Source organism: Myotis davidii, unplaced genomic scaffold (genome assembly GCF_000327345.1).
Source record: "Myotis davidii unplaced genomic scaffold, ASM32734v1 scaffold17, whole genome shotgun sequence".
NCBI classification, from domain to species: domain Eukaryota; kingdom Metazoa; phylum Chordata; class Mammalia; order Chiroptera; family Vespertilionidae; genus Myotis; species Myotis davidii.
The window spans coordinates 563,724-577,990 of NW_006288624.1; the positions used below are offsets into that span (position 1 = coordinate 563,724).

The 14,267-nt window shown below is 48.6% G+C and overlaps 1 protein-coding gene across 1 annotated transcript in view; it reads left to right on the top strand.

Moving 5' to 3' along the window:
• Positions 1-14,267, top strand: part of DPF3 (D4, zinc and double PHD fingers, family 3) — a 154,395-nt gene that overhangs the window by 76,088 nt on the left and 64,040 nt on the right. The window lies entirely within an intron of this gene.

Sequence of the window (14,267 nt, forward strand, 5' to 3'; positions counted from 1 at the left end):
GTCCCCCAGGATTTTCTCACACACTCTCTGGGGTCAGTGTCTCCTGCTTCCTCAAGACCTCACCTTGAGGCCAGACGGCTTTGCTCGGCGAGGAAGCTGTGTCTTCCCTCCTTCCTTCCTTCCAGATGGAGACACTTCCTAACAGATCTCATCCTGACGCTTGTTCTCCTCTCCCTGTGGGTCTGTTAGTGAGCACACTCGCTCCAGCCCCTCTGAACCTTTCTCTTCCTTCCCTCCTTGCTGATGGAATTGGGTTCTTCAAAAGGACCATCTGGCCCTAGCTAGCTTGGCTCAGTGGATAGAGAGTCAGCCTGCAGACTGAAGGGTTGCAGGTTTGATTCCGGTCAAGGGCACATGCCTGGGTTGCAGGCTCGATCCCCAGTAGGGGGCGTGCAGGAGGCAGCTGATCAATGATTCTCCCTCATCACTGATGTTTCTATCTCTTTCTCCCTCTCCCTTCCTCTCTGAAATCAATAAAAATATATTTTTAAAAAAAGGATCATCTGACTACCCAAGGATTTGAAACTGCACAGAAAGGAATAACTCTACCTGGCCTCCTCTGGGGCCTCCTCTCACAAGGAAGGTTCCAGAAACCTCACAAACTCCTTTTTCATGACATCTCTCAGTGCCCCCTTTGTGATTAACCTCAATTTGGCTACTGGGGAGGGTGGGGCAGAAAGGCCTTCAGTGTCCATGGAAGCTGTCCTTTTCCTCTTCCCCCATTTCTCTGGATGAATCTGAGAGACGGCAGTTTTCCCCAGATTCTCTGCCCCACACAGGCCACCATCAGCGTGCAGCTCTGAACGTGTGCTCGGTTTCCTCTGCATTCCCCTGGTGAGCACCCCCCAACCATTTTCTCGGGAGCACTAATTGCCGGCATCCTTAATACCCAGTCATTAGCTGCTCCCACTGCTTGTGGTGGGGGTGGGCTCCCATCCGTCCTGCCCCTAAATGCCACTGGGGCTGTGTGGTGAATCGAATGTGACAGCTCTGCAGCATCCTAAGGTCTCAGCTCTGTGATCCTCCCTTGGCAGGGCTGTGGAGTGGGGGAGGGAGGCAGGAGAGCTTAATCCTCGAGGCTAATCTGCAGTCCCTCAGGAACCTGCCTGGACGCTGGACGCCAGTGTGGTGGGAATGCTGACTTTTCCCTCTTTAGCTGTAGCCTGACCCAAGCTGCTGGTGAGCACTGGCCTCTCGGAAAAACAGCCCTACAGACGCAGGCGTTTCTGGGCCCTGGGCAGCGGCGTTTGCACCACCTGCAGCAGAGAGGCCTTTTGACTTTGGTCCTCCTGCTGTCCCTCGCTGCATCTCCCCCAGCTGTGTCTCCAGCACAGCCCATGGCTCATCCCCGCGCCTGCTGCTGCTGAAAGGGCAGAGTGGAGCTGGCACTGACCTTCCCCCAGCCACGCTGCCCTGTGCTGCCAGCTCAGCATTGACTGCCATTCCTCCCTTCCTCCTGCCCCCTCCCAGCTGATGCTCTCTGTCCTTTGTTCCTCTCCTAGTCTCTCATTTTCTCCTGAGCACACGTTTCTCGTCCTCCTGTAGGCTTGTCCCCTTTCCTCTGTGCCCTGGCCTGTCTGCCTCAACTATGGCCACCCCAGGGCTGCTAGGAGCTCCAACGCTCCCCTGGGGAGTGAGTGCTTTTCTGATGGGGTCTTCCCCACCTGAGCTGCTGCCCTTCTCTCCCTGTGGGAGGCTGGATTCTTCTTTCTTCCTCCATTTCTCTTACTACCTTCATCTTTCTATAAATGAAAGCACTGTGTGTGCGTGTGTGAGAGTGAGTGAGTGTGTGTGTGTGTGTGTAAGGGAGGGAGTGTGTGTGTGTGTGTGTGTGTAAGGGAGGGAGTGCTTGGGCGGGTAGGATTCTGAGGGGTGTCTCTCAGAAGCATTCCTTTGTGACTCTTTTAATGCCACTTTGGTAGACAGCCCAGGAGGGGCCAAGGCAGCAGAAAGAGCGCTAGATTAGAACTCCAAACTCCTTTGGCACAGGCTTACAAGGTCAAAACTCTCCCTGAATTTCTTTTTACCTTCTCTGTGCAATGGGAATCTGTTACAGACGGTGTTTTTAAGGTATCCTTGTGTGGGTGTGAGCATTTATGAGGGCCTAAACCTGGATGGAAAAGCTATGTGAATAAATTCAGTCTAACCCAGTCATCTGTGTGTCCGTCCATCCATCCATCCATCTACCCATCCATCCATCCATTGGTTTAGTAGCCATGCACTGTGTGCTGCCTTGTTCCCTGTCCTTGAGCAGCTCCCAGTCTTGCGTGGGCACATGTACTAGGACACGTGCAGGGTGGGTGAGGGAGCAAAGGCTCTGAGGCACACACAGTACACGTCCCCTCCATTGGGCAGGTGTGCTCTCAGGGCAGCAGCAGCACCTGGGACTTGTTGGAAATGCAGATTCTTGGCTCCAGCAGACCTCCTGAAACAGATTCTGAGGGTGGGGACCAGCAACCCGTGTTTTAAGAAGCCCTTCCGGGCATTCTGGTGCCACTAAAGGTTGTGCACCACTGCATTAGGGGATTTGCAGAGGCTTCACTAAGGAGGTGACATTCACGGTATGCATGTACAGAGGCAGGGAGGTATGAAGTAGCGTGGCGCATCGGACCATTGGGAATAGTTGGCTCTGACGGCATTGAAAGGATGGTAGACATGTTGGCAGAGACCACAGCTGGAAGTGTCTTCTGTGTGTGGTTGTCATCTTCTAGGAAATGGAGAGCGACAGTAGCAATTACTAGAGGACAAGAACCAATAATTTAAAGGAAATCTGTCTGGCGTAGTATTAATTGTTAAATGGTATATCTCTTTTATTTCATAGTGTAAATTAACAGAAAATGCTCTCTATAACATACTTGGAACTCCTAAGAGGAACATGTTTTTTAAAATATGGGTCTGTAAAATTTATTTCAAGCCTATTTTAAAGTCCATGGAGTGGAAGTCAGGTTGTCCTAGGTCTCAGGAGGTCTTAGTCTTCCCTTCACATAGTCTTGCCGGGCACACAGGCTTTCCCTATCTATCCGTCAGGAGAAGGAAAGGCCCCATGGTCAGGTACCGTTGAAGCAAGCTGTACTTTGTAGAACTGAAGGAGGAGAGTCCGAGGTGATGAAGGGTAATGGCTGATTAGATGATCTGAGAATTAGTCTGATAATGGGAAAATTATCTAAAAGAAGCATATGATGTCATTGCCACAGTGATAGGAGAGATATAACAGATGTTGTCTTCTGACTTCTCTGTCCTCTACTGCATGGCCCTGGGGCAACAAGAAAGGCTGGCACAAGCTTAGAAATTTTGGGCCTGAAAGATGCCAGAAAAGCCATAAATAAACGGACACAGCCCACTACTTGCCCAGCCTCCGTGCAGGGAAGTCAGGCTTTATTACAGGGGGCAGAAGGGAAATTCAGACATAGGACTCTGCCTGGGAAAGTGAGCTGCTGCTTGCTTCCTGAAGAGCAAGTTTGGAAACTAACAACAGGTGTTTTTTAGGTACATTATTTCATCCTTATTTAAGCAAGTAGCTTACAGATTGCAAAGCGAAGAACCTAGGGGTTGCTTTGGCCTTGAGAGTAGACTTGGGGTTCATTTCCTAGTCCTGTGGATCATCCACACCCAGTGGCCGAGAGAATGGCATTGGAATTGGCCAGGCCAGGGTGGGTCTCGTAACTGCTACTCTGGTCAGTTAGTTACACGTCTCTGCGTTTTTGTTGCCTCATCCATAAAGCCGCAAGCATAATCACTGGACCTCATGGGGTTGCTGCGAGTCTTCAGTGGGGTGGTGTGGGCGGTTGGCACCCGGCCTGCGCACTGTGAATGCTGATATCCCATCTCTGTGCCATTTGGACCAACAGAGCATGTCTGTGACCACAGATGGCTGATCTGAGTCAGGGCCCATCTGCGACTGTGTGATACTGTGGTGCTAACTGCCTGTGGGGGTCTCATTGGCATCAGGCGTAAATATCAGAACCTGACCTGGCCCTGGCATATCCTTTGCTAAATTTTAGATATGGGACACCAATCCTTCTACACAGGCTGCACATGTGCATTTATTGAGAACTTACAGTGCATGTGCCCACTTGTGGGGCTTAGTGAAATTGGGCATCCAAAAAGGCATCACATGTGTCTCAGCCTTAGGAGACCTTCTGGTTTAATTGGGAAATAAGATGGATGCTGGAAACCCAGAGAGAGGAAGCTGTGGGGCAGAATCTAGCCAAGTGTGGTATTTATCATCCTGTGTCCCCCGGATCAGGCATGCGCCCGCCACCTGCCTTTCTGTGAGTCTCTTATTTCTCTTACATTTTTGACTTAATCACCTAGAATGTTCAGGATTGAAGAGTTCCATGTCCCAAGAAACGATGACATCAGTACTTGCCGACATTCCTTGAATGTGTCAGACACTGATCGAAGAGTGCCACATTTATCTCATTCATTCCTCACAACAAATGGGGTAGGCGCTATATCCCCTAGAAGACATACCAAGATGCACAGAGACTGAGTATGTGCCTGTGCATGGATGGGAATTCTCTAGTCACCTGTCACTTCTTTTCCTGCCTTATCGGAGATAAAATTATTTCCCATCTAGGGGAGGAAAGAGGCAAAGAAATTGTGGAACACCTACTAGGCACCAGGCAATTTACATGTATCATCTCGCGTAATGTTACAAGTCCATGAGACACATGTTATTGCTCTCATTTTGCGGAGTAGAAAACTGAGGCTCAGAAAGGGTGAGTAATTTGTCTCAAGTAACATGAATAGCAAGATGGGAAGCTGAAATGTGAATGTGCTTGAGGTGGGCACTGTTCAGTTATGTCAGCACGTTGGGGCCACACGTGATGGATCCCAGTCTTAGTCTGGGGTCTTTGTCATGGTCCTGCTGATTGCTCCTAATTTTCACCTTTAGGCCAATTGTCAAATGAATCATATTGCCTGGTGACTTTTCAAGAGAAATTAATGTTTTAATGAGCAGTATTTTAGTTGGCTCAGGCTTCCATGCCAAAGTAGACTGGGTGGCTTAAACAACAGGACTTTATTTCTCACAGTTCTGGTGACTGGAAGTCCCAGATAAAGGTGTCAGCAGAGTTGGTGTCTGTGAGAACTCTCTCCTTGGGGTGGTTTTCTTATGTCCTCACAAGGCCTTTCCTGGGTTCATGTGGTTGGAGAGAGAGAAACAAGCTCTCTGGTGTCTCTTCTTTTAAGGGCACGAGATCCCGCCATGAGGGCCCCATCCTCAGGACCACCTGACCCTAATCGCCTCCCAAAGTCCCCATCTCCAGTCCCATCCCATTGGGGTTAGGTCTCCAACGTATGCATTTGGGGGGAGACACTATTTAGCTCACAGGTAAATTGAGTCTCCAAAAGTAATTTGAGCTGTGTGTGGTGCTATATGGACCTCATCCTTCATTACAAATTCTACTTGAGACATTAGTTTATAAAGGCGTTTTACTTTTAAAAAATCACACATTACTCCGTTCAACAATTTTGAAGATTCGTCCTTGGCTCTTTGTTTTCTTTCACCACCCAAACACCCAGGTCAGCTCCCCTCCAAAATATACCCCAGATCTCTCCCTTTCTTCATCTCCTAGCCACACCAGCTCCTTCTTGGATCATTGCATCTTCTTTAGTGGTTTCTCAGCCTCTCTTCTTACCTCTTATAGTCTATTCTCCTCTTACAGTCTATTTTATTTCAAAGTATAAAATAGATTATGCCATTCCCTGCTCTCAATACTTTTATCACACTTGAATACAACTCAAACTCCTCACCTTGAAGGCCTGCAGTTTTTGCTTCTCAAAGTGTGGTCAGCAGCATCAACATCACCTAGGACCCTGGTGATTGTCTTGTCCAGGTTTTCCCAGGCCATTCCCAGTTTGAGACCAAAAATCCTGTGCCCTGGGAACCCCTCAGTGCCACCCAAATCCAGACAGTTGACTACCTTGCAGGGAACCTTAATAAGAAATGTGGAATCTAGGGACCTATCTCTAGATTTTAATCATAATCTGAATTTTAATGAGACCCCTCACATTTAAGAAGCCCTGGCCTCCAAGGCCTGCCAGCCACTCTGATTTGACTTCCCTCAAGTGTGTGGTTGCGTGTGCTCGGGGTAAGGCAGTACCAAGTGGGCCAGCTCACAGCCACACTACCTGGGTTCAGAGCCATCATAGCCACTCACTGACATGTGACCACAGACAAGCTACTTAGCTTTCTTGTGCCTCAAGTAGCACCTATGTAAACCAGAACATGAATGTGTCTGTCTCATAGGGTTATGTGGTGATTAGATATTTATTCAGATAAAGCACAGCATGAACAGAAAATACGTGTGATGCAGTGTGTGTGCCTCACATGTTGTGTAGAGCCATGGTTCTCGAGCTTGCGCACAATAATATCCCTTGGAGGGTTCACTGAAACACAGACTGCTGGGTCCCACCCCAGAGTTTTGCTACAGCAGTAGGTCTGCGGTGGAGCCCTCGAATTTGCATTTTTAATAAGTTCCCAGGTGAACCGTTGCCTTAGAGAAATCCAGCTTTTGAAGACTGGTTTTCAATCTATTTCCTTATAATTATTTTCTTTTGGATGCACTGGGACAGGTAACTGGCCAGGAATCAGGCTGCACTGTTAAATCTAACAGCTAGTCTTGGTTTCCATTCTTTCCTAACGTTCCATTCTACCTGGGCAAATGTCTCCATAGCTCCCAGCACCTGCTGCCTGGCTTGCTTTCTGGGTGTGTCCCCATCTGGGCCCTGCTCCCTGGCTGGGCTTTCCCTCAGCTCTGGTGCCTGGATTCTGCCCTAATTTTGAGGTCTGAAACTTGAGGCTCATCCTTTTCCTTTTTCTAAATGCTATTTTTCAGTCTGAAGGACCCAGAAAATGCTGGTTCATTGTGGACCGATGGGATTGACATACCTGAGTCCCATGGAGGTGGTGGTGAGGAAGGGTGCAGAGGGGCTGGGATGGGCAAGGTAGGAAGGAGGCTTCCTAAATTCTAATAACACAATAATATCCTGACAACCTAAATGGATAAAGCTTAGCTGACTCTAAAGCAGCAGGATCAAGATGTCCTGTAGTTCTCTAGGGGAATGACACTTCATTCAGAGCCCTGTTGACATAGCTGCTCTCAAATGAAACCATTTTCCCCTAAACTGACTCATTTGGTGACAATAACATTTGCTGCACCAGGGCTTGGACTGACCCACATGACCTTCTTTCTTAAAATTAAAACATCTCCTCTGCTTTTCCTAATCAGCACTGAGAAGAGTAATCAGTTTTGCTTGGTCTTTTTCTCCTTTTCCTGAAGCATCAGTGACAGACCTGGTGTTGCTGGCCCAAGTCTGGAGCACAAAGGACATTACTGATGGGTCATTTCTGGCCCCAGACTGTGATGTGTTGTCCAAACTGCTGGCCAATTGTAACTCTAACCAAATGCATCTGTCAAGATGGAGACCTCAGTGTGAGAATATACATGTTTTCTGTTTCTATAGCACAGTGTTTAGGAGTAAATATTCTCAAAGCCCATGTCTAACAGTATGAGTTTTGTATTTTATAAAAATGGAGGAAATGAAGGTAGATGCAGAGAAGGGTGGGATGGCTGATACCACATTTTAAAACACAAAAGCACACAGTAAAACATGGCCTGTTTTCTCATTGGCTGGTGCAGGGCTCCTGGAGACTGAACATGGGACTCAAGGGGCTCTGGGGCCAACTGAGTCTGGGGGTTCTTAATTCCTTCCATCTAGTTTTCTAAGAAATACCTAAGGGAGAGGATTCCTGCAGGAGGACAGGCCTGTTAGCGGCTTCTTTCTTTCTTTCTGCCTGCTCCTCCTCTTCCTCCTTCTTCTAAATATATTTTTATTGATTTCAGAGAGGAAGGCGGCTTCTTTCTTTCTTTCTTTCTTTCTTTCTTTCTTTCTTTCTTTCTTTCTTTCTGCCTGCTCCTCCTCTTCCTCCTTCTTCTAAATATATTTTTATTGATTTCAGAGAGGAAAGGATATATATATATATATCAATGATGAGAGAGAATCATTGATCCATTGCCTCTTGCACGCCTTCCACTGGGGACCGAGCCCGCAACCTGGGCATGTGCCCTGACTGGGAATCTAACCATGACCCGGTTCATTGGTTGACGCTCAACCACTGAGCCATGCCGGCCGGGCCCAACTCTCCCTTTTGCAAGTCGCTCTGCAGGTGTCCCCCGGGAAGACCGGAGAGGCCCCCCTTCCCAGGTCCGCCCCTGCCATGAACGGGACTGACACTGGCAGTGCCTTAGCACGGTCACTCAGAACTTGGGGGATACTTTGCATCCACTCGGTTTCTGGTTTTTGACTTTTCTTTGCCTGGTAGATCCTCCTCCCACCCAAAGCCTCGGCCAAGATTTGTGTATTCTTTCATTAAGTGTTTATTGTCAACTCCGCGTCAATCACTGCGCCAGGTGCTGGGGATTCAGAGACGAAAGGCACTGTGCCTGCCCTCAGGGCGCTCACGGCAAATAGGGAGGAGACACCTACACAAGCATGAAGCGGCATGAAAGACTGAGCTCCTCTGGGTTTGGAAAACTTGGTTTTTCTGTCTCTTCTTTCACCCTATTTAATACTCAAACGATGGGCCTAAAAGGGACACGAAGACGCCATCTAGCATATTCTCTCGCCTCTGAGTAGGCGTGCACTCAAAGAACTGAGTGGGGAAGCTTTCCCAGGTTCCAAGGCCTCTTCAGAGACGCCTGCTCCTCTGTCCACGCCTTTTTGTCACTGCCTTCGTCTCGTAGCTTGTGTTCCATCCAGCTCCTTCTTTCTCAAGTTGTCCTTGATAATTCGGAGTGTGGCAACTTAGCTCCGTCCATAAATGTGAAGACATTAAAACAGCCCTGGGCCTTCCGTTCTCTAGCGGCGCCTGGAATCGTTCTGCACCAGCAGCCCCTCCTAACCCTTGTCCTACGTTCTCATTGTGGTCAGCGTCAGGCAGCAAAATGGCCGGTGAGGAAGGTGGTTCTCTGTCCCGTGGTGAGTGGAGCCTGGTGTCCATTCTCCCGCCAGGTTCCGGAGTCCCTGCCTTCCTTATTCGGGGAGGAAGGCAGCCTTTATCTTCCTCCAGGAGCCCAGGGCAGGGCCCAAGTTGCTACTACGTGTCCAGGAAGAACCAGCCTGAATGGGGTCCCAACATTTTTATTCTTTGGATCTGTGGGATTTATTTTTTCATCTCTTCTAGGGAAGCAATGAAAAAAGGTGTCAGACCTTAGAGATAATTTATATGAGTAAACACGCAAGGCGTAGGGTGAGCAAGAGCATGAGAATTAAGGCCATTTATCCAGGCTCTGAGGCTTTGTTTGCCCTCTGGTCCAGCCTTTCTCACAGTCTTTATCTCACCACATTAACCCTCTTCTCGCTGTTCTCCTCACCGGCCCAGCACACATCTCTGCACAGCTGCCTTCTGGGCTCCAGCCTTTGCTGCCTCCCCCTCCCCCGCCCCCGTCCCTCATTAAAGGCTGGGTAGAAGGTAGCTGATGTGGCCGTGGCCTCCAGCTGAGGCCTGCTCGCTGATTCTGCAGGGAAGGCACGTTGCCTCACACCCCCTCTCTTCCCTCTCCCCATCTCCAAAGCTTCCTCCTCCAGCCTGGCGTCTGTGTGGCCAGCCTGGGGCTGCCTTTCCCTCTTTTCCTGCCCCCTTTCTTTACTCCGTCCTGTGAAGCTGCGCTCTGCACAGCCAAGTGCACCAGGCGAGGATGCTTTACACTTGAGAGATGAAGTAATAACAGGTGGCAAGACCAGAGGCTGCAGGAGCCCAGGATTCCAGTTGCCATGGAAACATGTCAGACCTATGGAGGGATGGGAACTGTCAGCCGTGGAGGGTGGTGGGGGGACAGGAGAGGCATATTTCCTGGAGGGTTCTCCTCACTGCCCCCCGGTTCCCCACGGGCTGTGCACTCCAACTAGCAGGCCCCGGGGGACCACTGCTGGACTGGGGCCGGGGCTGGGTCAGGGCTGGGTGGCGGGCACCAAGCACGGCCATGTGTTTGTACACACCAGGCCCTGGCAGGCGGTCCTGAGCGTCTGCTCAGGATGTGAAGTCACGCTTTTGTGGATGTGCCCTGGAGCAGCCTAAGCTGGCTGGCTTCCTGTTTCCCTAGGACACTTGGGACGGAGTTCAGGGCTTGGAAGAACTGGATGAGGGGCTGTTGCTGATGCCAGACTGTCCCTGCCACCCATTCCTTCATGTGTGGCAGGCATAGCGCAGCAGAGATCAGACGGAACTGGAGAAAGGCAGCCCTGTTTGGGTGGTAGTTCTATGGAAGAGTTGGGGTTGTGATTGCCATAGACACGGCCTGATTGAGGCAGAAAATCCCATCGTGTGCATTTTCCAGAACGACTGCGTAACCCTTCCTGAGTGTGGTGGTGGGACAGTTCGGGGCTTGGCTGTTCTTTCTCTTGGTTTGATTTATATGAATGCTCCCTCCACCTTCTAGGCCTCCCAACCCCCATCAGGAACTTTGTTCTTGATTTCTATTCTTTTCTTTCATTGAGAGTTTTGGAGTTATCTGCCCAGATAAATTCCTAAACTCTTCAGGCTCACTTTATTTTCTCAGCAGCTTCCTTGTATCTCTTATATGATCTCAGCCCATGAACATTAATCAACAGAAAACCAAGTCCATCATTGCGGGCGCTGCCACCGAGATACCACTCGGGCCTTTGCCCTCACTGTCATCTTATTCTATAAAGCGGGACTCAATTTCCCATAAGCAGGGGCAGAATCTCTATTTAAATCCCACTTGCAAGGTCTGGGCAAGCTTCCTATTTATAGTAAAATCCTTTTTCTAATGATCTCAGATACAGTACCAGGAAATTGCTCACCCTGGGTCAGGCCATAGGCCAACAGAGCCGTGGTGTGAGCTTTAGTTTAAAAAAATCCCTCCCCGGGCCCCAGGACTCTCGGGAGAAGTGTTTCTGCTGCAGAGCATATGACAGTAAGCAGGTCACCAGGATGGATCCCTGTGAGAGGGACATTAAGTTTCAGTTCAAAGGGAATTTCCGCTTTTACCAGGCCAACCTCAACTTTTATTGCTTTGGGATTCCTAAATAATGGGTTAGGTGAATGAAGAGATTTCTGAAGTTCATGAAGAGATTTCGGAAATATTTTATATGCAAATGTTGGTCAGAAAGTGTTTGCCCCTGGAATTCCCAGGAGGCAGATTATAGGCCGAGAGTCTCTGGGGACACAGACAACCTGGAGGTGAACCCCGGAGCCAGCCCTTAATCTCTGGACTTCAGTTACCTCATCTGTCAAATAATCCCTACTTCACAATTTGTGCGCGTGTGTGTGAGAATCCATGAAATACCATATGTAAAGCATCCAGTGTAAGATCCATCACAGTTTTGTTGTGTAATAGTTTGCTGCTTTTTCTTCTCGAAAAGCCATTGAACAAGAGGGAGGCTGAGTGGGCAGATGCAACCTGGTGTCCCCTTCTCAAGAGAGAATGAAGCGTCATCTTACAAACTTTTCTTGGATGTTTGCCTGTAAGATGGTGCTTCACCTACCATCGTAGGGGCACAGTGTTATTCTTGCTGCAACCCAGGGCTCTCAGCTACCGCTCCTGTATTCTCTGGGAGTTAGAGATGACTGGCCCATCTCTCTGGGCATGGACCAGCTCTGCTCTGAGGAAGAGGGAAATAAACCAGGCAGTGAATGACATTCAGCACAACAGATAACTCTGCCCCAGAGAAAGCGAGCCCAGTGCTCTGTCCCTGCTGGGAAGTCCCGGAGGTGGTATCACTGTGCTGACTGCCTGCATCTCTGCCATTCTCTTCTGAGCCCTTCATCCCACACGTTGTTAACCATTTCCTATGCACAGGCCCGTAGGTGTTCCAAAGATGTGTTTGACGTGGTCCCTGACCTGAAGGAGTCAATCCTTTAATAGGGGAGACGAGGCAGGTGTACACATGCGTAAGCAAGAGAAGCAACCTCAGAAGTGTCAGCAGAGTGCCCGCCCCAAAGCCTGGTTGGGGAATTGGGAGAGCTTCATGGGAGAACTCTCACCCCAAAACTGATCCTAAATACCAAAACGTGTATGAGAACCAGGTGTGAAGGCTATCGATGAGTCTACGCCATTTTACCAAGATGGAAGAAAGCTTTGAGCTTACTGTCATGAGAAGACAGTAGGAACTGAAGCAGAAAGGATTTTGCTGGAAATGAAGTGTAACCATTCAGTATTTCTTCCTATCCTGGGTCATTGCTCTACTAAAATACAGCCCCTCCCTCCCCCACTTCTCTGGGATGTCACAGCTGCATACACCAGGGCCTACACAGATTGTAGCACCTCTTCACATCCTGGGCCTGGCTCTTTCTGTGGCCAATACCCGACACCAAAATATGTGGGGACCCTGTTCTGATTCAGTCTCCTCAGAAATTTCTCTTCATTAGATGAATTAAATTCTGTTCCTTTGGTCTTTTTATATAGGATCCATTTCTCCATCATTGTCTTCTTTGCTCTACTAGATCATTTCTGAATTTTTTATTTCTTGCCGTATTGGAGTCCCAGATTTAATGGTCTGGGTGTTCTACCAATGGTCTGCTGGTGGTAAAAACTGTAAAGGATTACCTGGGAGTTCTTATACTCTATATTCTTCTTCTCCTCATAACTCACAAGTGATACAGTGAGTTGGGGACAACCAGCTTCTTTGGTTGCTTAAAAGATTTTGTGAAAGGGCAGAAAAAAATCTGACATAATAAGAGGTCCCTAAGAGAACAGGAGAGAGACAAATGGTGAGATAGGGCCTCCTGAGAGTTTTTGTGAAATGATACACGTGAGATTTTTTTTTTATTGATTTTTATGTGGGAACCTACCTAAGTTGTAACTGGCATCTCCACATTTTATATCTAGTTCATACCAATCCTGAAATTTAACTTTTGTTTACACTCAGCCCCTACATTTAATACACCCCACTTATTTTTGTCCACCTTTTGACTGATTTCCTTGATAGCCTCTTGGTCAGGAAACCCCGAGTTTACTTGCTTCATAGATGTGCCTGGCTTTCTTAAGAGAGTTCCAGAAATGGTTAAGATGGCAATTGAGAGAGAAGGAAGGAAGGGACTTCCTTCTGGATTTGGGCGATGAAAATGTTACAGGCAGATGTACTGGCTTTTGGCGATTTGCAAAATGATTCTCTATGACATGCAGATGCCTCTGAGATACAGAGACTGATGACGGGGTGTGGCGGGCTCCTCTGTGTGCCCCTAAACAGCCAACACTTTTCTTGCAGAGACCTGTCTGCCTCCCTGAAGATGAAAATCAATGACTTAGAAACTGATTAAACAATCCAAATAGCAACTGATAAATGGATTAACCCCCTCTAATGTGATTCTGCAAGCTTTTGTCTTCTGCCTTTCCCAGGTAAGTTTTTCTGTTCCTGGAGGCAAAGCAGAGGCATGGAGGAAGCAAAGGCCAGAGGGAATCACATTAAAGTGGGTGAATCCGTTTATCACTTACTGTCTGGATAGTATTTCTGCTCACATATCTGCTTCCTTTTACAGCTTCGTACCCTACGGGACCCTGATTAATGTTAGCCAGTGAATAATGAAAGATAGCAGACATGGGTATCGCGAGGAGGAAGATGCCCCCGTGGTTTAGGCTGATCCCATGAATGGAGAGAAGTTTCTTTCTACTCGCAAACAGGGAGTGTTAATGTGACAAAGAAATGTCCACAATAGGGCCGGAGAAACAGAGGAAAATGGGGGAGTTTCTCCCGAGGCAGAGAACCTGTGCAAGGCTTCACACCAGGCAGTAGAAACTGAGAGTGCTCTCGGTGCTCGAGGACAGGCGCTGTTCTCATAAGGGCTTGTTTTAAGACAATGTTCCAAGATTTTTCTCTGTCTGTATAGGACTTTCATCATGGGTGGCGTATGAGGATCTTAAGCCTCAAGGCACATTCACTAACTCGCTTTTTAGTCCATCTCTGGCCTGAGGCTCAGCTTAGTGTCCAGTCTGATTCTAGGCACTTGGGGTCGGTCTGCTGATCATCTAGTCCTGGGTGCTTTCCATGATCAGCGAGTCTGGACTTTAGGGAGATACAGCGGAGCAAGAGTGAACACCTGTGTACCTGCCAAGACGCTCATCGAAGTCCCCAAGAGCATCTTCAGTGTCCTTTCTGGAAATGAATGCTGCTTTGTTTTCCTTTTCAGGGATGGCAGGACTGTCTTCTAAACAAAAGCATCTTTCCGAAGGGCAAGGCCTAAGCATCCACCATTCTCTCTCTCTCTCTCTTCTCTCATTCTCATTCCCTCCCTCCCTCCC